The sequence below is a fragment of the Eubalaena glacialis genome, chromosome 10 (assembly GCF_028564815.1).
Source record: "Eubalaena glacialis isolate mEubGla1 chromosome 10, mEubGla1.1.hap2.+ XY, whole genome shotgun sequence".
Taxonomy (NCBI): Eukaryota; Metazoa; Chordata; class Mammalia; order Artiodactyla; family Balaenidae; genus Eubalaena; species Eubalaena glacialis.
In genome coordinates this window covers 103,543,901-103,568,148 of record NC_083725.1, presented here as the reverse complement: position 1 = coordinate 103,568,148, position 24,248 = coordinate 103,543,901, and positions in this window count along the sequence as shown.

Sequence of the window (24,248 nt, the reverse complement as noted above, 5' to 3'; positions counted from 1 at the left end):
GAGTTGCATACAGGATGAACCCAAGGAGAAACACACTGAGACACATAGTAATCAAATTGGCAAAAATTAAAGACAAAGAAAAATTATTGAAAGCAGCAATGGAAAAATGACAAATAACATACAAGGGAACTCCCATAAGGCTAACATCTGATTTCTCAGCAGAAACTCTACAAGCCAGAAGGGAGTGGCATGATATACTTAAAGTGATGAAAGGGAAGAACCTACAGCCAAGATTACTCTACCTGGCAAGGATCTCATTCAGATTCGATGGAGAAATCAAAAGCTTTACAGACAAGCAAAAGCTAAGAGAATTCAGCACCACCGAACCAGCTCTACAACAAATGCTAAAGGAACTTCTCTAAGTGGGAAAGAGAAGAAAAGGACCTACAAAAACAAACCCAAAACAATGAAGAAAATGGTAATAGGAACATACATATCGATAACTACCTTAAACGGGAATGGATTAAATGCTCCAACCAAAAGACACAGGCTTGCTGAATGGATACAAAAACAAGACCCATATATATGCTGGCTACAAGAGACCCACTTTAGATCTAGGGACACATACAGACTGAAAGTGCGGGGATGGATAAATGTATTCCATGCAAATGGAAATCAAAAGAAAGCTGGAGTAGCAATACTCATATCAGATAAAATAGACTTTAAAATAAAGAATGCTACAAGAGACAAGGAATGACACTACATAATGATCAAGGGATCAATTCAAGAAGAAGATATAACAATTATAAATATATATGAACCCAACATAAGAGCACCTCAATACATAAGGCAACTGCTAACAGCTATAAAAGAGGAAATTGACAGTGACACAATAATAGTGGAGGACTTTAACACCTCACTTACACCAATGGACAGATCATCCAAACAGAAAATTAGTAAGGAAACACAAGCTTTAAATGACACAATAGACCAGATATATTTAATTGTAGGACATTCCATCCCAAAACAGCAGATTACACTTTCTTCGCAAGTGCGCAGGGAACATTCTCCAGGATAGATCACATCTTGGGTCACAAATCAAGCCTCAGTAAATTTAAGAAAATTGAAATCATATCAAGCATCTTTTCCAACCACAATGCTGTGAGATTAGAAATAAATTACAGGGAAAAAAACTTAAAAAACACAAACACATGGAGGCTAAACAATACATTACTAAATAACCAAGAGATCACTGAAGAAATCAAAGAGGAAATCAGAAAATAACTAGAGACAAATGACAACCAAAACACGATGATCCAAAGCCTAAGGGTTGCAGCAAAAGCAGTTCTAAGAGGGAAGTTTATAGCAATACAAGCCTACCTCAAGAAACAAGAAAAATATCAAATAAACAATCTAACCTTACACCTAAAGGAACTAGAGAAAGAAGAACAAACAAAACCCAAAGTTAGTAGAAGGAAAGAAATCATAAACATCAGAGCAGAAATAAATGAAATAGAAACAAAGACAACAGTAGCAAAGATCAATAAAACTAAAAGCTGGTTCTTTGAGAAGGTAAACAAAATTGATGTCTTTAGCCAGACTCATCAATAAAAAGAGGGAGAGGACTCAAATCAATAAAATTAGAAATGGAAAAGGAGAAGTTACAATGGACACCGCAGACATACAAAGCATCCTAAGAGACTACTACAAGCAACTCTATGCCAATAAAATGGACAACCTGGAAGAAATGGACAAATTCTTAGAAAGGTATAACCTTCCAAGACTGAACCAGGAAGAAATAGAAAATATGAACAGACCAATCACAAGTAATGAAATTGAAACTGTGATTCAAAATCTTCCAACAAACAAAAGTCCAGGACCAGATGGCTTCACAGGTGAATTCTATCAAACATTTAGAGAAGAGCTAACACCCATCCTTCTCAAACTCTTCCAAAAAATTGCAGAGGAAGGAACACTCCCAAATTCATTCTATGAAGCCACCATCACCCTGATACCAAAACCAGACAAAGATACTACAAAAAAAATTACAGACCAATATCACTGATGAATATAGATGCAAAAATCCTCAACAAAATACTAGCAAACAGAATCCAACAACACATTAAAAGGATCATACACCATGATCAAGTGGGATTTATCCCAGGGATGCAAGGATTCTTCAATATATGCAAATCAATCAATGTGATACACCATATTAACAAACTGGAGGAGAAAACCATATGATCACCTCAATAGATGTAGAAAAAGCTTTTGACAAAATTCAACACCCATTTATGGTAAAAACTCTCCAGAAAGTGGGCATAGAGGGAACCTACCTCAACATAATAAAGGCCATATATGACAAACCCACAGCAAACATCATTCTCAATGTTGAAAAACAAAGTGTTTCCTCTAAGATCAGGAACAAGACAAGGATGTCCACTCTCACCACTATTATTCAACATAGTTTTGGAAGTCCTAGCCATGGCAATCAGAGAAGAAAAAGAAATGAAAGGAATACAAATTGGAAAAGAAGAAGTAAAACTGTCACTGTTTGCAGATGACACGATACTATACATAGAGAATCCTGAAGATGCCACCAGAAAACTACTAGAGCTAATCAATGAATTTGGTAAAGTTGCAGGATACAAAATTATTGCACAGAAATCTCTTGCATTCCTATACACTAATGATGAAAAATCTGAAAGAGCAATTAAGGAAACACTCCCATTTACCATTGCAACAAAAAGAATAAAATACCTAGGAAAACCTACCTAGGGAGACAAAAGACCTGTATGCAGAAAACTATAAGACACTGATGAAAGAAATTAAAGATGATACCAACAGATGGATAGATATACCATGTTTTTGGATTGGAAGAATCAATACTGTGAAAATGAGTATACTACCCAAAGCAATCTACAGATTCAATGCAATCCCTATCAAATTACCAATGGCATTTTTTACAGAACTAGAACACAAAATCTTAAAATTTGTATGGAGACATAGAAGACCCCAAATAGCCAAAGCAGTCTTGAGGGAAAAAAACGCAGCTGGAGGAATCAGACTCTCTGACTTCAGACTGTACTACAAAGCTACAGTAATCAACACAATATAGTACTGCCACAAAAACAGAAACATAGATCAATGGAACAAGATAGAAAGCCCAGATGTAAACCCATGCACCTATGGTCAACTAATCTATGACAAAGGAGGCAAGGATATACAATGGAGAAAAGACAGTCTCTTCAATAAGTGGTGCTGGGAAAACTGGACAGCTACATGTAAAAGAATGAAATGAGATCATTCCCTGACACCATACACAAAAATAAACTCAAAGTGGATTAGAGACCTAAATGTAAGACCGGACACTATAAAACTCTTAGAGGAAAACATAGGAAGAACACTCTTTGACATAAATCACAGCAAGATCTTTTTTGACCCACCTCCTAGAGTAATGGAAATAAAAACAAAAATAAACAAATGGGACCTACTGAAACTTAAAAGCTTTTGCAATGCAAAGGAAACTGCAAGCAAGATGAAAAGACATCCCTCAGAATGGGAGAAAATATTTGCAAACGAATCAATGGACAAAGGATTAATCTCCAAAATATATAAACAGCTCAATATTAATAAAACAAACAACCCAATCAAAAAATGTGCAGAAGACCTAAATAGATATTTCTCCAAAGAAGACATAGAGATGGCCAAGAAGCACATGAAAAGCTGCTCAACATCACTAATTATTAGAGAAATGCGAATCAAAACTACAATGAGGTATCACCTCACACCAGTTAGAATGGGTATCATCAGAAAATCTACAAACAACAAATGCTGGAGAGGGTGTGGAGAAAAGGGAACCCTCTTGCACTGTTGGTGGGAATGTAAATTGATACAGCCACTATGGAGAACAGTGTGGAGTGGAGGTTCCTTAAAAAACTAAAAATAGAATTACCATATGATCCAGCAATCCCACTACTGGGCATATACCCAGAGAAAACCATAATTCAAAAAGACACATGCACCCCAATGTTCATTGCAGCACTATTTACAATAGCCAGGTCATGGAAGCAACCTAAATGTCCATCGACAGGCGAATGGATAAAGAAGATGTGGTACAGGGCTTCCGTGGTGGCGCAGTGGTTGAGAATCTGCCTGCTAATGCAGGGGACACGGGTTCGAGCCCTGGTCCGGGAAGATCCCACATGCCGCGGAGCAACTAGGCCTGTGAGCCACAACTACTGAGCCTGCGCGTCTGGAGCCTGTGCTCCGCAACAAGAGAGGCCACGATAGTGAGAGGCCTGCGCACCGCGATGAAGAGTGGCCCCCGCTTGCCGCAACTAGAGAAAGCCCTCGCACAGAAACGAAGACCCAACACAGCCAAAAATAAATAAATAAATAATTAAAAAAAAAAAAAAAAGAAGATGTGGTACATATATACAGTGGAATATTCCTCAGCCATAAAAAGGAACGAAATTGGGTCATTTGTAGAGACATGGATGGATCTAGCGACTGTCATACAGAGTGAAGTAAGTGAGGAAGAGAAAAACAAATATCGTATATTAACGCATATATGTGGAACCTAGGAAAATGGTACAGATGAACCGGTTTGCAGGGCAGAAATAGAGACACAGATGTAGAGAACAAACGTATGGACAGCAAAGGGGGAAAGTGGTGGGGGAGTGGGATGAATTGGGAGATTGGGATTGACATGTATACACTGATGTGTATAAAATGTATGACTAATAAGAACCTGCTGTATAAAAAAGTAAAAATAAAAAAAATAATAACATCTGTAAACCACTTGACACAGTGCATAGTCCCTTGAACTCAATAAAGCTTTTTTCAGGTCTGCTCTTTTTGGCCCTTCCTTCTCTGTACATCCCACTCACCTTGCCTAGATGATATCTTGAAGAAAAACTTCCTTGCTATCAGAAAGAACCCAGTTGAGACCCATAAGGCTCCCACCACCAAGGTAATTGGGGTGTCTGTGCCTGCGCTTGTTTGTAAGCTTGGCTTGTTACAATCTGTAGACGTGTTTTTCAGCAGATGTTTGACATCATTTGTCTCCCAGCACAGACGGTATCCACCTTGATTTGTGGTGAGATGTAGATTTGGGCTGGGAACTGCCATCCAAATTAGTGCTGCATGAGGTAGTTTACCCGCAGCCTCGCACTGCTACTCCTGAAGGATGACTCAAATCCTTGCGCTGTGTGTGGGAGGGAACATGACAGTTTAATTTAAATACCTCTGCTGATGCACTAGGTTCTGAAAGACACATTCTCTGCTCTGCACTCGTGTTCCTGTGCTGTCACTCTACTGAGAGTCTCAGCTGCAGTCTGACAGAGAGGGGAAGAAATGGCCTGTGTTCTAAATCAACATGCTGTATCACCCGGATAGTGGTTACAAGCTTGGCTTCTGGAAGCAGTCTGACTGAGCTTGAATGCTGACTCCACAATGTTTTAGCCACGTGGCCATGGACAACTGACTTAACCTCTAAGAATGTCAATTTCCTCATCTGTAAAATTGGGATGACCCAGAATCCTGCCCATCTCCTTGAGTCATTGTGAGGATTAAATGATCTCTTTCAAGTGAAATACTTAGAACCCTTCTTAGAATATAGTTAGTTTTAATAATAAGTACAGATGATTGTTATCAGGCATAGAATTAGGTTTAAGAGAATTAGTTCAAAGAGCAATCACAAAAGGCCATTTAAGGAAGCTGGAATGCCCTAATGAAAACAAACATGAGATAACTCTAATGCAGAGCAAGATGGAATCAGAAACCAAATGTACATAAGCAAACAGCGTGGGCTACAGAAGAAGAAATGATTCACTGGAGGTTGAGGATGGAAATGAGGAATATTTTATAGAGGAGAAGCTAATCTAATTTGATCTAGAAGCTGAGTCGTATTTAAATAGAAGGAAGCAACAGTTGACATTCTAAGCAAAGACGGAGGCACTATCAAAACTCTTTCTCTTAATATGGGAAACCCCAAGTTTAGAGTTCTTTTATCTCGCTCGAAGGGTCTTTGGGCTTATAAATCAGGAAATCGTATTCACATACAGCCACGGTCACGGTGAGCAAAGGGCAGGGAATGAAAATAACATTTGTTGAGCATGTACTACACGCCAAGTACTGGGCCAAGCAATTCGTTTTTCACCGTATCATAAGTTTCCAGAAAGTGCGGTTGCTGTCTCCATTTTACAGATGAGAAAACAAATTTAGGAGGGTTAAATAAAACAAACTTCCCTTAGCTGGAAGAATTTGGATGTAAATCTAGACTTAAATTGTTATAGATTCTATATTCTTTCAACACGGTTATACTACCCACTATTAGATGCTGAGATTCATCCTTTCTGAATAGATGTACATTTCAGATTCCCTCTTACTAATTAGCTCCGTGTGTCACATCTTTTTTCATCTCATGGCACAAAAAAATGTGGTGATATTTGTCAGGTACACTGAGAAAACCAGATGAGGCTGCCCCTGGTCTCCGGCTCCCCTAAGCCCTGCTTGGGCTGAGGAAGTGCATATCTAAGAACACCTTGGACCTTGGTACACTTGGGATAATTCTGAGATAGAGGAGAAAAAGACGTTAAATCGAAGTCTTTACCTGCTTCTTCTCCTGTCAGTTCCTTTGGGCTTCACTCAACCACAGGAGAACCGATGACACAAGATCAATAGCACAAAGAGACCCACCAGGAGTCCTGTTTAGGAAGCCACCCAGAATTCTCCTTTGCCACATGAGTGACAGCTTTCTGCAGAGTGCATTTCAGAAAATGAGCATTCTCTACAACATCCTTTCACATTTTGACTGTGCCATGAAACACCATATGTATTTATATCACACCAGTGGTAATGTTTAAAAGAAAAATCTTTTAAGTCAGTTTTCACATTATTCCAAATGATGGAAAAAGATCAGTTTGTTTCTCTCCTAGGGCTAGGAAGGCAGTCTTGTTATTCCTCACCAGTCATCAAAAGGATCTGATGTTTCTACACTTCTAACAAGTATCCTTTTGGAGGTGCGAAGTATCTGGGACACATCTGGTTAGATCAGCAATCCCTGTGTAACTGGACTCAGAATGGTGTGCCTTTCTCCTTCTTGGCTGAACAAACTTAGCCTCCCTCCCACTTTTAGTTTGAGTATATTTATAATCCCGTTTTTGCTTCTTGGCATTGTTTCCTGATCTGCTCCCTGGACCCATTTATTTCATCAGGTCTATTCTGTAGAGACAGCCGTTTCCTCTGAATCCAATTTTTATTCTTTGACACTTATCTGTGTTAAAACTAAACCTTGTATTCTGGGCCTTCTTTCATCCCAAACTTGGAATCTTGTTCTGGCCCATGACCTTCAGACATTCAGACACTTGCTAACTATATGTGTCCATGCCCAGCAAGGTTCCTTGAAATCCAGCCTGGACAGAGCTCCTGGTCCCCTGCTTACCTGGTGAGTGGCATTGGAAGTAGCAGGCATGTTTAACTCTCTCTCTCACACACGCACACATTGTGTTTATATATAATCGATTTTACTGTTGAGAAACATGATACTCAGAAAAATTAGCAAACTTGCCAAAGGTAAGGACAGAAAGAACAAGAACAGTTTCAGTATTCACAGCTGGGTAGAAATTGTGGGAGGTAAGTGGGCTGATTATATATTACAGCTTCTAACTCAAAAAGGAAAGATAATTTAACTTTTATACAACATGTTAAAATTTGTACAGTACGTCTTACATCCTACTTCCTTCCTCCTTTTGTACCCATAGAAGTGGATTTTGTATTCATATCTTGGGAATTCAAGATGAGCACTTTCTCCACTGTACTGATTCTGTGAGTTGTAAGTACCCACCATTGGCTATTGTCTTTTAAGAGGCCAAAACTCTTGAAGCACTTGTGTTGCCTCATGCATTATCATAAAATTCCAGGAAGGGGGGTTATGTCTAAGTGAAGAGAATTCAAACAATTACTGAGGTTGCTGTGTGGCAAAATCAATTTACAGAAGAAGTTTAGAGAGTATTCTAGTGATAGCCGAGGGATGAAAAGGGACTGAGTGTCCACAGGGCTTATGAAAGAGGTTGAAAGTGTGGGTCAGTTGGACACAAATGGAGAAAGTAGAGGAAATCCTTTGGTGTTCTTGTCAAGAAAATTGACAGTGAGTTAAATGTAATCTATGAATTAATAAGGGCCATATAAAAGGATAAAATGTCTGTGATTAGAGTCTCCAATATCTTAGGGTATGGAATTAAAAATAATATTTCGGTATCCAGCATGGAATGGACTAATGATTTGGTAAGTGACAGATTCTTGCATAGAGGAAATGAATACTGACCATGCTTGAAAGCCATTCTCCCACACCCTTTCTGAGTGAGAAGGAAGAATACGAAAGAGGTCCACAGGAAGATAAGCCATTGCTCTCTGCATCCTGTGCATCCCAGGAGGCTCTGTGGAGTATCAGAGGTATGCAGGGGTAGGAAGAAGATTCATTCTTATCAGCTATTTTGGGCTAGAAGGCTAAAAACTGTTAGCTTTTAGTCTTGTTAGGAGAAAGTCTCTCCTTTCACACAATTCCTCATCACCTGGGGAATAGAAAAGTAGTCTTTGGGGAACATATTTTCTGGTCTTCTATTCTCAATGAATGCACACACACACACACACACACACACACACACACACTGTTCTTCCTCACAGAGACATATGTAGATTCCCTCCTATTTCCAGAGGGATCATTTCCAATCCTTAGTCCCTCCAACCTCTTAGTAATCTGGATTGGAGGTGAGAAAAAAAAAAAAAAAACTTCCATATCCACCAAATCTTAGATTTATTAGAACTGGGAAGAATGTATAAAAGTTAGATGGTCTTTAGAATTATGAGCCTAGCCCATTTTAAACATTATAAATATGCGTTCTCCTCCACCCCAGCTTATATATCAGGAGGCCAGAGGAGTTCTGGGCTCTCAGAATAACTAGAAAGAAGTCCCAGGCTTTCTTTGTCTCTCACGTTTTAAATCTCTATAAGCTTTGCACATTCCCTATTACCCGATGACTTCCAGTTTCCAAAACCTTTCCAGTGTGCCTTCTAGAATTAATAGTCTATCATCAGCAGAATTCCCTGTATCCACAGATTGTTCTATGGATGTTCCTTTATCTTCTTGCTCTGAAGGAAACCTGCATGCTCTCTGAGAACACTGCATCCCCTAACATCCACTAAAGTGTGGCTGTTTTCTCTCCCATTACTCTCAAACCACCAGTCCTAGCGGTGGGGCAGCTATCTCTCTGCCTCACTTAGGCTTCCAGATCTTTCCCTAAAAGCCCCAGATTGATATCTCATGTCATCATATTATATCATCTACTCACCATTCCTCACTAGTGTTCTTGCTTACCAATCTTTGAGCTACTTCTCTTGATATGGAAATGATTTTAGATCCTGTTTGAATGTTACTTTTTCCAACATGACTCATCTTAATTCTTGGTGTTTTATATAAATAGGTGTATATATATGCATTGCATGCATATATAATCTTAGAGTAGCACTTGCCCTTGGTCATTACTCCCTGCTCTTGTACACACTCTCACTGTTTGGCTTTCAGGACATTACTTTCATCACTTTCACGTTATCTCACTCAACAATACTTCTCAACCTTCTCTTGCTGGTTCCTTGTCTTTTCCTGGATCTCTTACAGTTGTTCTGTCCCAGAGATCAGTCCTTAGTCCTATTGTTTTCTCCATCCACACTCATCCCCTTGATGATCTCATCTGGTCTCCATGCTAGTACCACCATCTACTAGATTTACACCTCAAGATCCTGAACTCCAGGCTGATAGGTACAACTGCCTGCTCGACACCACCAATTGGATGTATGACTAGACATCTCAAACTTAATGTGTCCAAAACTGAACTTCTGATCTTCCTCTCAAATTCTATTCCATCTGTAGGCTTTGTCAATGATTTACGAAAGTTCTAGCCTTCAATTTTTTGAGACCAAAAATCTTAAATCATCCTGGATTTCACTTTTTCTTGATCTCAAGCTCTCAAACATCTGATCTCAGTGAAAATTCTATTTGTCCCACCTTCACAATATATCCAGAATTTTACCACTTGTTATCACCCTGTATGAGCCTTCTCACAGGTCACCTTATGTCCACTTTGCTCCCAATATATTCTATTCTCAATATAGCAGCAAGAGTGATTCTTTTATTTATTTATTTATTTAATTTAAAAGATTTTTTTGATATGGACCATTTTTAAAGTCGTCATTGAATTTGGTACAGTATTGTTTCGTTTTCTGTTTTGGTGTTTTGGCCACGAGGCATATGTGATCTTAGCTACCCGACCAGGGATCAAACTCGCACCCCCTGCATTGGAAGGCGAAGTCTTAACCACTGGACTGCCAGGGAAATCCCCGGCATGATTCTTTTAAAAGTCAGATAATGTCATTTCTTTGCCCCAAACTTTTCAATGGCTCCCATCTTATGCAGAGTAGAAGTCAAATGCCTTCTATTAGCCTACATCACTTCTCCAAGGTCAACTCCAACTATTTACCCTGTCACTTATTCTCCTCCAGATGTACCTGCCTCTTTGCTGTTCTTGTTCTTCAAACATACAAGATGCCCCTCTGCCTTACTGCCCTTGCATGAGTTGTTCCCCTTCTTGCAAGCACTCTTCCTCCAATTTTCACCTATCAAACTCCCTTGCCTTCTTCAAATATTTGTTTAAATGTTACCTTTACAATCTGGCATGCCCTCATCACTCAATTTAAAATTGTGTCCAGCCTTCACCCACTACACACACACCCCACACCCCCTCCCCCTTACTCTGCTCTTTTTGTCCCTTATAGCCCATACCACTTTCTAATATGCTATATATTTTGTTTTTTTAAATTATGTGGATGTGGATTATTCACTCTTTATCTTCCTCCTCTATAAAGTAGGCATCCTAATAGCAGGCTTGTTTTCAGTGATAGATTCCATTCCCAGAATAATGTTTGGCACATATTAAATCCTCAGTAAATAGTCATAAAGTAAATGAATGACTGAATGGATGATGAGCAGGCCATTTTTACATTTGTTCTAAGGCATCTTATGTGTAGAGAGAGTATATAGTCTTTGTCATCTAAAAGGACTAGATTTGAGCACTCTACTGCCATTTTTAATAGTGTGAGCTTGTATAAGTTATTTAACTTTACCAAGAAAATTGGCATCACAGTGTACACTTCTTCGGTTTTTTCTAGGAGGAAAAAAAAGAAAGAAGTCAAACACCTATCACAGTACCTGGTACATAATAAGTGTTCAATAAATGTTGGCAATTACTGCGTGCTTTGTAAATAGTAGCTGCTTTTTTTTTTTTTCCATCTTCCTCTTGCTTGAGAGAGAAGTAGATAGGAACTTGTGTTCCTGTGTGACACAAGCCAGCATTTCTCAGGCATCTTGGGCTAAAAACAGCTTCTGATCAGATTGTGCTGAGAGTGTGACTGAATTTAATGAGTGAATATATTATTTGTGCAGGAAAAAAGCAATTGTCTCTGTGTGAAATTTGTGTCTGATTAGCAACAACAATTGCTTCTCCATTTTCAAGCTCTGGTTCATATTACAGTAATGTTTCTGCAGTGTATATTTGATGAAAATGAGATTGGGTTTCCTTTCTCTGACAGGCTGAGTACAAGCCATTTAAAGGCAAGAGCAAAATACTCCTATGCAGGACATGAGTTCCATTTCTCTTAAATAGGTTGTCACAATACAAAGAACATAAAGCAGCTCCAGTAAACAGAGAGCATTCATCTTTTGAGGTGGCATGGGATGGACGGAAGTGAAGTAAAGTGTTCCAGGATGGTTGGACAAGACCTTCAAAATGGAAAATGAGCCAAATTGAGGGACCCCTGGTGGGATTTCAAACAATAGAAATAGTATTGCATCTCAGGGCTCTTTTTAAAAAAAAAAAAATTTCTAATTCAGAGAGATCAATTGAGAAATAAATAACAGAGATGGTAAGAATCTTTTTCAGAAAATTATATGAATAAAAAATGTCACTCAAGTCCTACATTTTGCTCATACTAATGTGTGAACACAAATTGCAAATGAAATGAGAATTTGATAGAGATTTATATATGTTTACTCTCTGAGTTTGGCAGACATTTTGGTGAAAAATGATTGGCTACACAGAACAGAAAAATTAAGAAGTATGTCCCTAGAGCAAAAATATAGAAAAAATTGTAAAAAGTAAAACCAAAAACTAGTCCAGGATACTGTGCTCCACTCATACTTTCTCTCCTGTTGCATCTTAAGAGACGTGGGGACACTAACATTGACTTCTGAAATAGAAAAAAAAAAATGACTAAAAAAGGAAAGTGCTCTTGAGTTTGGATGAGATCCTTAAGCATTGGTCATGAAATATCCATGTTGAAGCTTAAAAGGAGAAGGAAATTATACTCAGAAGGATTTGGGGCATAGCTAGACTAGAATCCAGGCTTTTAAAAGTGTTAACAGTGTAATGGCAGAAAACATCATGACTTGGACAGAAAGATGCTTGATGAAATGATTCACGCAAAATCATTTAACTTTGTGCCTGATACACAGGACGTGATCAGCAGATGCTCCTGACCTTCATTTATATGCTATTTCAACCACACCACAACTTCTCTTTCACTAAGGGCATCACCTGGGAGCTGAAGGTAAAGCCAGGTGAAAAATATATTTACATTAATGTCATTCAGATTTTGGTAGCAACAGGTAGAATAATGCTTTTAAAAATGTATTATTAACAAAGGTTGGGGCAGGGTTAAAGGAAATCAACAAAGAATGGTATAGAATGTCCAAGACTAGCAACAACATGAAAATGTTACCAGCTGCAGGCCTGAAGGGGCAAAGGGAAGGAACAGTTATTATCATCCAAAGAAAGAGAAGCTGTAGAAATACAGGAGGGCTGGCTAAGAGGAGATGTACCCTTTTATTTTTAATTAAACTTTTTATTTTGAGATAATTGCAGATTCACATGCACTGTAATACATAAAAATCTCATGAGCTCTTTACTCAGTTTCCCCCAACGGTAGCATCTTGTAGAATCAGTACAGTATCGCATCCAGGATATTGACACTGGTACCATGAAAATACAGTACATTTCCATCAACATACGGAATGCTCATGTTGCATTTTAATAGCTATACTCATTTCCTCCTCCCTCGCTTCACCTTATGTAATCATAGGCAACCACTAATCTGTTCTCCATTTCCATAACTTCATCATTTCAAGAATGTTATCTAAATGGAATTTTGCAGCATGTGAACTGGGATTGGCATCTTTCACTCAATAATTCTCTTGAGATTCATCTAGGTAGTTGGGTATATCAAGAATTTGTTCCGTTTCATTGCTGAATAGTATTCCACTGTATGGATATACCAATGTCTGTTTAACCATCTGTCGGAGGACATCTCTTTCTAGTTTTTGGCTATTACGGATAAAGCTGCTATGAACATTCATACATAAGTTTTTGCGTGAATATCATTTACTGTGTCTATGGGATAAATGCCCAGAAGTGTAATTGCTGGGTCATAAGGTATTTACATGTTTAGTTTTTAAGGAAACTGTAAAGCTGTTTTCCAGAGTGGCTACACCATGTCACATTCCCATCAACAATATACAATGTTTATCCATAACTTTGCCAGCATTTAGTGTTGTCATTACTTTTTAAAAATTTTAGCCATTCTTATAGGTGTGCATCAACATCTCACTGTGGTTTTAATATGCATTCCTCTAATGGCTAATGACATTGAAATCTTTTCATGTGCTTTATTTCCTCTTCATGAACGGTCTCTTCATATACATTTTCCTATTTTGTAATTAGACTGTTTCTTTAAATGGTATCTGAATATATTTGTATATCAAATCCCCAAGTTAACTGAAACCAGAGCCATTTGATTTCATAGCTTTGTAGGACAACAACCCAAAATGTGAGTTTGTCTCTCTGGTAGTACTCCTTATACTCTTATTTTCTAGGATACTCGACTTGACATTTCTGATAGTTAAAACATGAATCAAGTTCTGTTCAAGGCCAAGGGAGTACTAGGACAACTTGCAGAAAAGGAGGTGTTCCCAGAAATGAAGCACCTGGGAAATTATAACTCCTTTTTAATTTAGTACTTCAGTGAGAGTCTTATGCATGGAATATGAATTTCAAAATGTCCCTACTGAAAAAAGAATGTTCCTTGCTATTGTTTAAATCTATTTTGAATGTTGCGTACTCTTTCTTCATTGAGAAAGATGGAAAGAGCCTATCAAATCTTCCAACTAGTTTTTCATTTTATTTTATATTGCATTAAGGAAAGACATGAAGTAACACATCCAGTGAAACGTATGCTCAATCATTTGGGGCCATAACCTCATTCCTGTGATTCTTTAGGAAAGAAGCTGTTTGAATACTTAATTATATGAAAGTTTGTTTTTGTAGGTGCCACAGAGAATTTGGGGCATTTAAAAGGAGGTCGTGGCTCTATGTCTATCTATCTATCTATCTATCTATCTATCTATCTATCTATCTATCTATCTATCTATCTATCTAGATACCATCTGAAATATATATCACCCCAAGACAAAGCTAGGGTGATTTCCCTTATCTTACAGCAAGGAGAACACCGAAAGAGATCTTGTGACTTACCGGTCCAATCCATCCTTAGCACAGGTGATTTAGTTATTCTAAGTGATAAAAATAAGGGAAAACTGAGGAAATATCCCTGCTCAGAGACTTCAGTGTTGATACTTTGTCCACAGGGTGAAATCGACGTTCCCTACTAGGGCATTCAAAGACTGCACCTTGAGCCCATCTGCCTTTTCGTGTCTGTTCAAAGTGCCCTCTGTAGCTCTTCTCATCTACGCCACTGTGCTTTTGGTCTTTACCTCCTGGATGCTCAGCAGCATTCCCAGGACCCAGGGTTCCATGGCTACAAGGACGGATCCTGCAAGTGTAACATTTTTAAAAACTTCTATTATTAAGATGGATTTCGAATACAGTTTATCTTATATTTCTAGCCATATCTTGCAAATACCTAAACTAAATTTTAAATGAAGTAGAATTAGAATCAGAGCCAGAAGGTAACTGCGTTCCTTTCTTCTTTGTCACTAAAATTCCACTGTTGTAAAGGATCAAGGAGGCTATTCCTTCTACCCTGGGATCTTTATTCATAGGAAAGTTAGCTCAGATTGTAAAGTGAGAATCTATAATATTTTTTCCTTCTTTGTCAGCTAATACACTCCTTGAAAAAGTTGATACGTCTGAATTTTTCTCTGAGTTTTTATCTAGAGATAAACACTGTAATGGAAGGACAAAAAAAGAGTCTGGCAGGGATGCTTCAGGATTGATGTTGGCTTATAGGCAAAGTCCTTTTCCTCCTAATTAGTTAATTGTATTTTGGATTTTGTTTAAAAATATATTATGCAGTATAGCATGTTGTACAGTAATTAAAGGCATAGTAAAAATCTTGCATATAAATATGAAAGCTTGATATATATTTATATATACATTTAAATAAGATCTACTTGGGAGGGAAAATTTATTTGTAGAATAAAATCCTCTGCCACTAGCTTGAGGCTTTAGCATGGAAGAATAAGATGATCAGTCTTTGGGTAATATGAATTTGAGTTCAAATTCTTTCTCTATCACCTATCTAGGGCAAGTATTTTAACCATCTTCATCTATTCTTGTAAAGAATAGACTGTGTCCTTGGAGTGCTAGCTCTGGGGGAAGCCAGACTCTCTTTAAAACAATTGGTTTCCCCTAGAGAGCTAAGTTGTAAAGAAGCCCAAGCTAGCCAGGTGGAGAGAGACGCCTGACCAGAATCCAGCTGTTCTTGCCATCCAGCCCAGATGCCAGATGTGAATGAAGAAACCATCAGATAATCATATCAGTTGTCATCAACTACAACGACATGAAAAGCCTCAAACAAAAACTGCCCAGCTGAGGTCAGCCAGTCCCTGAACTGAGAAAAATAATATATTTTAAAATTTTGCTAAAGGACTGAAGATAGAGATATAAGAAATCCAGGAATATAATAAATGGCAACTGCTCAAATGATGCACAAAATAAACATGAAATACAAATTTCCGTTTAGATGGTATGTAAGTTAAGAAACGATGAAAACAAAAAAGAATAAAAATCTTTTTCAAAACAATACTCTATCATTAATATTAGATCTTTAGCAAAGTGACAAAGTCTTTTTTCAGTTCCAAACTCAGTTCCTGGATTCATAATCAGAGGTTAACTACTCTATGCTTTTTTCTTCATTCTTAAAGTGGAAACAATAATAGTACCTACCTCAGAGAATTAACTTGAATATGTGAATATTAGATGAGTTAATGCAGAACAATGTCCAGTATATAGTAAATGCTACGTAAGTGTTTCGTATTATTAGTATTAGTACTACTGAGAATCTCTTTGATCTCTTTAGGCAATTCACAGTCATTTACCAGCCCAGAAACTCCAGATAAACAACACTATTGTGTGTTTTTTTTTTTAATGTGTTCTCCATTAATTTTTTTTAATTTTTTTCTTTTTTTTATATTTATTTTTGGCTGTGTTGGGTCTTCGTTTCTGTGCGAGGGCTTTCTCTAGTTGCGGTGAGCAGGGGCCACTCTTCATCGCGGTGCGCGGGCCTCTCACTGTCGCGGCCTCTCTCGTTGCGGAGCACAGGCTCCAGACGCGCAGGCTCAGTAGTCGTGGCTCATGGGCCTAGTTGCTCTGCAGCATGTGGGATCTTCCCAGACAAGGGCTCGAACCCATGTCCCCTGCATTGGCAGGCAGATTCTCAACCACTGCGCTACCAGGGAAGCCCTGTTCTCCATTTATTTTATTTCCCTTTACTTCGCCAGGATGTTGCTCCTCTTCTTTATTTATTTATTTTTTAAATTTGTTTATTTTTGGCTGCGTTGGGTCTTTGTTGCTGCGCGTGGGCTTTCTCTAGTTGCTGTGTGCGGGGGGCTACTCTTTGTTGCGGTGCGTGGGCTTCTAATTGCCATGGCTTCTCTTGTTGTGGAGCACGGGCTCTAGACTCATGGGCTTCAGTAGTTGTGGCGCACGGGCTCTAGATAACAGGCTCAGTAGTTGTGGTGCACGGGCCCAGTTGCTCCGCGGCCTGTGGGATCTTCCCGGACCAGGGCTCGAAACTGTGTCCCCTGCATTGGCAGGCGGATTCTTAACCACTGCGCCACCAGGGAAGCCCAACACTATTGTTTTTAGTATAAGTATCCCAAATGTTGCATGGAGTATACTTGTCTGAAATTTAAATGTAACTGAGAGTCCTGCATTATTATTTGATAAATCTAGCAATCCTAGATTTAACTAGACTCAGCTTCCTCATCTGTAAATGGGGAAATCACACTGACTTCACGGAGTTTGGTATGTAACGGGCACAGTACAAAATAGCTACACGTCTTTAGGTCTTTGCTTAAATGTTACCTTCTTCTTGAGGCTGCCCTTGGCTAACTTATCTAATATTTTAACAATCCTCCCATGACCTTATATCTTCCTTTTCTACTTTGTTTGTTGTTTCTCCTAGTCCTTTCACTATGTAACATGCTATATATTTACACCTTTATCTGTATATTGTCTGTTTACCCCATTAGAACATAGCTCCATGAGGAGTGACACTGTTGTCTGCTTTGTTCACTGTTGCATCCTCAGTGCCCAGAAAGTGCCTGGCATATAGTAGGCATTCAATAAATAATTGCTGCTTAAATGAAATGAACCAGTCAATGAATCGATGTTCATTTTGTTGCTATCACCTTTCTATACCACACAGCAGAGAACATAAACATATGCTCAATGAATGTATTGGCTCTGTGGACCACTGAAGGTGGGCTGGAAAGCAAAGGGCTAATACACATATTATAGGTAGATCCCTCTGATAGCCCAGGCACAGTAGCTTGGGGGAAGGAGCTGACAGCAGCCAGAGTGACAGGTAAGGGAGGTGAAGGGATATGGGCGTAACGTAGGAAATATAGAAGAACTGAAATGACCATGGGCAAAACTAGCTACAATTTTAGACACGATCCATCAATTACATGGCTACTCTTTTCTCAATAGTGAAGTGTTCTCTAAAGGCATGATTAAAATACCCAAACCATTTTTCAGTTAAAGAAACTGAGCGTTTTAAGAATGAAGTAATATATTTGACCGAGTTCACAACCTAAACAGGCTCCAAGTCCACCCCACTTTCTACTACAGCCCAGCTGCTTAAGCCCCACAAGGAGCACCAAAACGAATTTTCCTCTAGCCTTGGGGAGATTCACAAGCCTACATTTTATCGAGTCCTTATCCATAAAATGGGATAATGCCACAGTGTGCCTCCTAGGGGCTGTTAGAGAGATTTATTGGTCAGGTTTGCTAAATACGGTGCTGCTTAGTCCCACGCCGTCATTTTCCGTAGTCTAACACCTGAAATCCTCCAGTTTCACTAATTTATTTTATGCTTGTTTGACCAATGAGCAGTGAGCTCCATCCTCTCTCCCTGTTTCCTGGCAAAAGCATGTCTGAGAAACTCAGAATTATTTAAACCTAAAACTTAGCTTTTCTGCATCCCTCAATGCCATGAATCATTGCTGTGTATACGTGATTGTATATATTTATATATCCAAATACAGTAATTTCTTTGGGCTCTCAATTTGATTTATAATCTTCAGACAGTTTTATAAATGTCTTTGTCACTTTTCTGGAATGGATAGCCTCCTTGGGACCATTCCTTATGGCTGAGATTTCCCACTGACTCAGGCCTCCCTTGTTTGTAAGTAGGCCCAACCATCTTAATGTTCAATATTTAATCAGAAAAAAAATTCCTTTTAGATGTAGGGCTACTACAAAATGTGCTCTCCATAATTGAATAAAGAGGCAGAAAGAGAAGAGGGGCTGTGACTGCATGGTCAGGCAGTGGAAAACAAGGCCACATCTTTGTACCTGTGAATAATACTGCTAAATAAGAGAGGATTTTCATTTCAGGTCCATTTGCCAGGATTATTTTCTCTTTCTCTCTTTTTACTTTCAATTTTTTTTTCTCTTTCTTTCAATACACAGAAATTCAGCCTCCTCTTTAGAGTGGGAAAAAATGTTATGTCTGCCTCTCAGTATGGGTACTCCTATTCATAGGAAATAAACGTCAGGGAACTTAGCCCTTTACACGTCTTAATCCATTGAGTAAATCCATTACTAGTGCACTGTATAGCATAGACCTTATTGTAAGGAAGGGAATGTATTTACCATGAATGAATTGTATTTGCATCAGATGAGCAATGTTAGTAGCTGATATTCGACCAAGTTCACAACCTAAACAGGCTCCAAGTTTATACAGTGTTATGAGGTTTATACAGTGTTAACTGTATGTCAGATGATGTTTAAGTACTTTCACTCATTAAATCATTTAATCTTCTGGACAACCCTATTAGGTAGAAACTTATCACTATTTCCATTTTACAGATGAAAAAACAGTGGCACAGAGCAGTGAAGAAACTTGTTCAAAGGTGCACATCTAGTAAGAGGTTAGAGCTGGGGTTTGAACTCAGGCAATCTGTCTCCCATTCGCTGTGCTGTTATTCATGACATTATTCATGACATAAAAGGATACTAGCAGCCCAAAGGCCAGCCCAAAAGATATCAGGATGTCTTTTTGGAGACCTTAACCCCAGTGGCTGTCACCAGGTGAAATTAGGAGTTTTGGGGCAGCAACTCATTGGCATGATCCCTCCTAAGTTTCTAAGGGAAATAAACTACAAATGAAATTTAAGTCAATCTACGTGATTTGAGTTTATTCGTTTTTTATAATAAAGCAGTGGAAATAATTTTGCTAAATCACTACTCTAGGTCAGACAGTCCACTAAGTAACTTCATAAGGCTGTTGAATAGAATTGTCATAAAGACTTCAAAGTAACATACATAAAGTTTAATTAACTTTCCCAAAGTCACACACCAAATGAACGACAGAATTGGGACTCAAAACCATGTCTTTCTGGCCCCAAGCCCGTGTTACTTACAATATGTGATGCTATTGGTAGACAACTACAAAGAGCTACATATGTTTCCATGAGTATATATTTATGTAATGAAAACTAAAACACAGGGTAACATGTAAAAGAATGTATAATACGGAAGTTTATGTGACTCAGATATGGGCAGTCTCTGGGTCTGTTTCTCTAACCTACACCATAACTGCACACCAAATATCTTTCCTCTGTCAACATTCTTTTTCATAGCTGCTTCAGCTTTGAAGCTACAGGACAATCACAACATGAAGGCTGGCCATTTTGTCTGCCTTCTTGTCCCACATATTCCATGTACAAAAATATTTGTTTTCTAATTAATTAGGACCTCTGCATTGCTTGGCTCTATTATGTCATGAATCCTGTTTATATTATGATTACTTTGGAAGAGAATTAAAATGGAGAGTCACAAAATATAATCATTCCAGTATCCCTGCTGGGGCAGTCTCTATCTATCCAAAGTGGGGCATCTCTCAAAATGACGCTGGTGGATTTTGCATTTTCTCTGTTAAGTTTTCTTAAATTCATGGCAATTTCTCAGCCATGATAATCAATGATTGGTGTATGTCTGCTTGAAATTACCTCTTGTTTGTTGGTTTGCATTTTCATCTAAAACCTCCTTTAAAATGGCTGTACCTCTTTTTTTTACTAAATATTTAAGAGAACGTCACATAAGAATATTTTGATACATTATATAGTGATTTTTTTCCATCTCCTGAGAGTATCTTTCTTTAAATATCCATGCTGTGTTTTTTTCCCTCCCTCTGGGGTATAATATGTGTCAGGATTAGGCTAGAGATACTTGGGCTCACCATCTTCAGAAACTTTATTATTGCTAGTCCATTTTCCTGAGAATATATTACACTAAAAGGACAATGGAGTTTCACAAATGCACTTTACTATATCAAAGGAAAGCATATTTGAAAATAAAATCCTTAATGCCAGTATTGATATCTGAAACTTCAGAGACGTCTTTGCAAGCCTAAAATAGTGATGGCAACATTTTTATCTCATGTGCCTACTTTGATCTATTGGTAATACTCTATTGAAACACAATATTGAAAGTAATTCCATGGCCATGTCTGGGCTCAGTGGGAGTTCCAACATCAATTAGTGATGTCTGTCATGATGAGGGAACTGGGAAACAGTGGCACCTAGGCCAGATAGTTACCCTACTCAGGCCTAAAGCTTTCTACACAGTGACTTTCTGTCAATGTATTCCTAAGGATGACCTGGATAATCTTATACTGTCATAACCTTTATCCATGTTCAACAAGAGCTTTATTATTTGAGATTTCTTACTAATGTACAGCCTGCAGAGATTTGGTGTAATTTAGAGCTATTTCCTCTTGTTCAGCCCTATTCAGAAGTAGATTTGCCATATAATAACTCTTCTTATATGTGAAGGCTGTTATTAAAGAATGGCCCTGGGGATTATCCAGAGAGAGATTGAGACTGCAAATTAGAACAGCTGCATTTGGGATGTGCATTGTGTTATATCTCCAGGCTGAGAAACTGGTCTGTTTTCAGGGAAAACAGATATTCCTGTTTCATCACAGCAGGAATGAGAGGAGCTTTCTGAACAGAATAGAGAAATACAATAACACTGACTTGCACAATGCAGACTCATAATGGAAAACAAATTTGACCCATTTTACGACAAAGAACCCACTCCCCTCAATGCTTCTGTGGTCCCATTAGCTGTCTTTGGGCTCACAGAAATTAACTACACCATATTGTCTGAGTATTCCTAACCCTCTTTCTCATCAAGGCCTGTTTAGAGTGGTGAGAGTTGACAAAAAGCTGATCGTCAGTTGGGTCCAGATTATGTAGATGAACAGTGAGATATGAAAAAGAACACTCAAGGAGTTTGCCAGAAGATAATTGATGTGTTATTTTAGCCAGATGAAATAAAATATAATAGAAGGAGTAGAGAAGAGCTTGATTTTAATCCAGTTGAATAGTCTTTAAATCATATGCAAGGTGGAGGGGGGGTGTCTAGAAAAACATGGTCTTTGAATCTGTATGATAGATGTTTTAGCTTAAAATGGAAGAGAACTTAGATTTATTAATTGCCTGCCCCATGCTAGGCACTGTTGCTTATTTTCTCTACATTCCTATTGGAGCTGAAGAGGCCTGATAAACTGTACCCCCTCTTTTCTCCACTTACGTTCAGAAGCAATTGAGAGGCAGACACAAGGGATTGACAGATGGAGATGAAAATATCAGCTTTATGACATTTGAAGCTGTTGGAGAATGAGATTCAGATGCAGCCATGTGTACCTGCAAACACAGCCCAACTTATTCCAAATTGCAGGTCCATCCCACGGAGGAAAGAAATGAGCCTGCAGAATATTCCGAGAGGAGACAGAGAGAGGAGGGAGCCAGTCTTCAAGCACAGCTGAATCTTACATACTTAATGATCAGCAGAACTGTCTTCAGGTGGGGAAGATAAGTGAAGAAAGGAGTGGCATTACCCTATTGGAAATCCCGCCCCACAGGAACGTGAAGAGTCGGGAGAAAAGCACCCCCGCTAACAGAAGTTTATAAGATGTCTGTTGGAGGCAAAAATTTCTATTTCCCGAGAGCCACACTTCCAGACATGGGAGAGAAAGTCATTAGAATATTTCCGGCTCTTCTTACTCCCTCCTACTCCCCAGTTCTTCCCCAAAGGAGGACGGGTGACCGATCTGATTGGTGAATTTAAGAGCACGAACAGACCAAGCTTGGCTTAACCTCCTCTGGCTTTTTCATCTGGATCTGCTGGCCTTCAGAGGTGTTCATCTTGACAACAAACTTACTTGAGTATGTATGTTCTGCTCTTTGGGGGAGTCCTGAGGCTGTCCCTTTCTGCTGAGGACTTGGTAGGTTGGGCTTAACAATTCAGAGGTGAACTTTAGAAAGCCCGTTGTGACTACAGATCTAAGCACATCTCCATTCAGCTTTATCCCTAATGAAGCTGGCAATGTTAGCATTTTAGGATCACTCTAACTAGAGTGCTTAACTCTGAATCAATTCTAACTCAGGAGGAGAAAAAAAGCATTATTTATCGGTTCCCTGAACCTACCAACATCTTGGGCCTTAGTCTGCAGCTTTAAAAAACTGACATTTGGAGAGCAAGATGGCGCAGATTTGAAGGCTGCTGATATAACCTAACGGAGAATGGTGACTTCAGCCTTAGGACTTGGGCATGGATGACACAAGACCACCCACTTTGACAGGTAAGAGCTGCTAATTGTGTCTAGTTTTTATAGGCGCAGAGCTAATGTTTAATAGGAAACCAGGCTTCTTGGGCCTTACTGAGAAGCAACAGGCATTGGAGACTAAGCTGTTGCAGGTGATACTGGTTGACTTGAGCAGAAACAGATTTTACCTCAGCAAACGAAACTCAGTGTTGGAATGAAGAGTAAGACTTTTATTACTAGTCAAAAATTGTTTCAAACTAGTAGAATTTTAGTATCTAGGCCTCTTGGTTTGGACTCTTGGTATGGGAAGATTGAGCAGTATTTTGCCGCTTTTATTTGGTGATTCAGCTGTGTCTGCAACATGCGATACGACACTGCAAAGGCAGCTGGCTTCCACAAAACACCAGTGTGGTTCCTGCCAGGCATAGAAGGCAAAACTAGATCTAACGTCCAAGCTCTGTTCCTTTCTATGTTATTTTGAACAGCGTTTAGAGCCTACAGAAAGAACTGGACTGGGGCAAAGCTCTTTGACTCATGGGCTTTGTCAGGGCTAAAGGTTTAAACCCTCACCAAATGGTCTCACATTGGCTCCAGACAGGTTAATTACATAGTCTTTGAATAGAGTTGAAGATATCAGAGTCCTTGACTGTGCTTTTATTTATTCAAAGGTGGAAATTTTTTTTTTTAATTTAATTTATTTATTTATTTGTTTATTTTTGGCTGTGTTGGGTCTTCGTTTCTGTGCGAGGGCTTTCTCTAGTTGTGGCAAGTGGGGGCCACTCTTCATCGCGGTGCGCGGGCCTCTCACTGTCGTGGCCTCTCCCGTTGCGGAGCACAGGCTCCAGACGCGCAGGCTCAGTAATTGTGGCTCACGGGCCTAGTCGCTCCGCGGCATGTGGGATCTTCCCAGACCAGGGCTCGAACCCGTGTCCCCTGCATTGGCAGGCAGATTCTCAACCACTGTGCCACCAGGGAAGCCCAAAGGTGGAAATTTTTATAAAAAGTAATGAGACCCCTTATTTTACACAGGCTATTGGCTTTTTTTTGAACTTAGAAAAGCAACTTCCTGTATCTTTATTTCAAACCCAATGGCTAATAAGCCAATAAAGGTCAGAAAG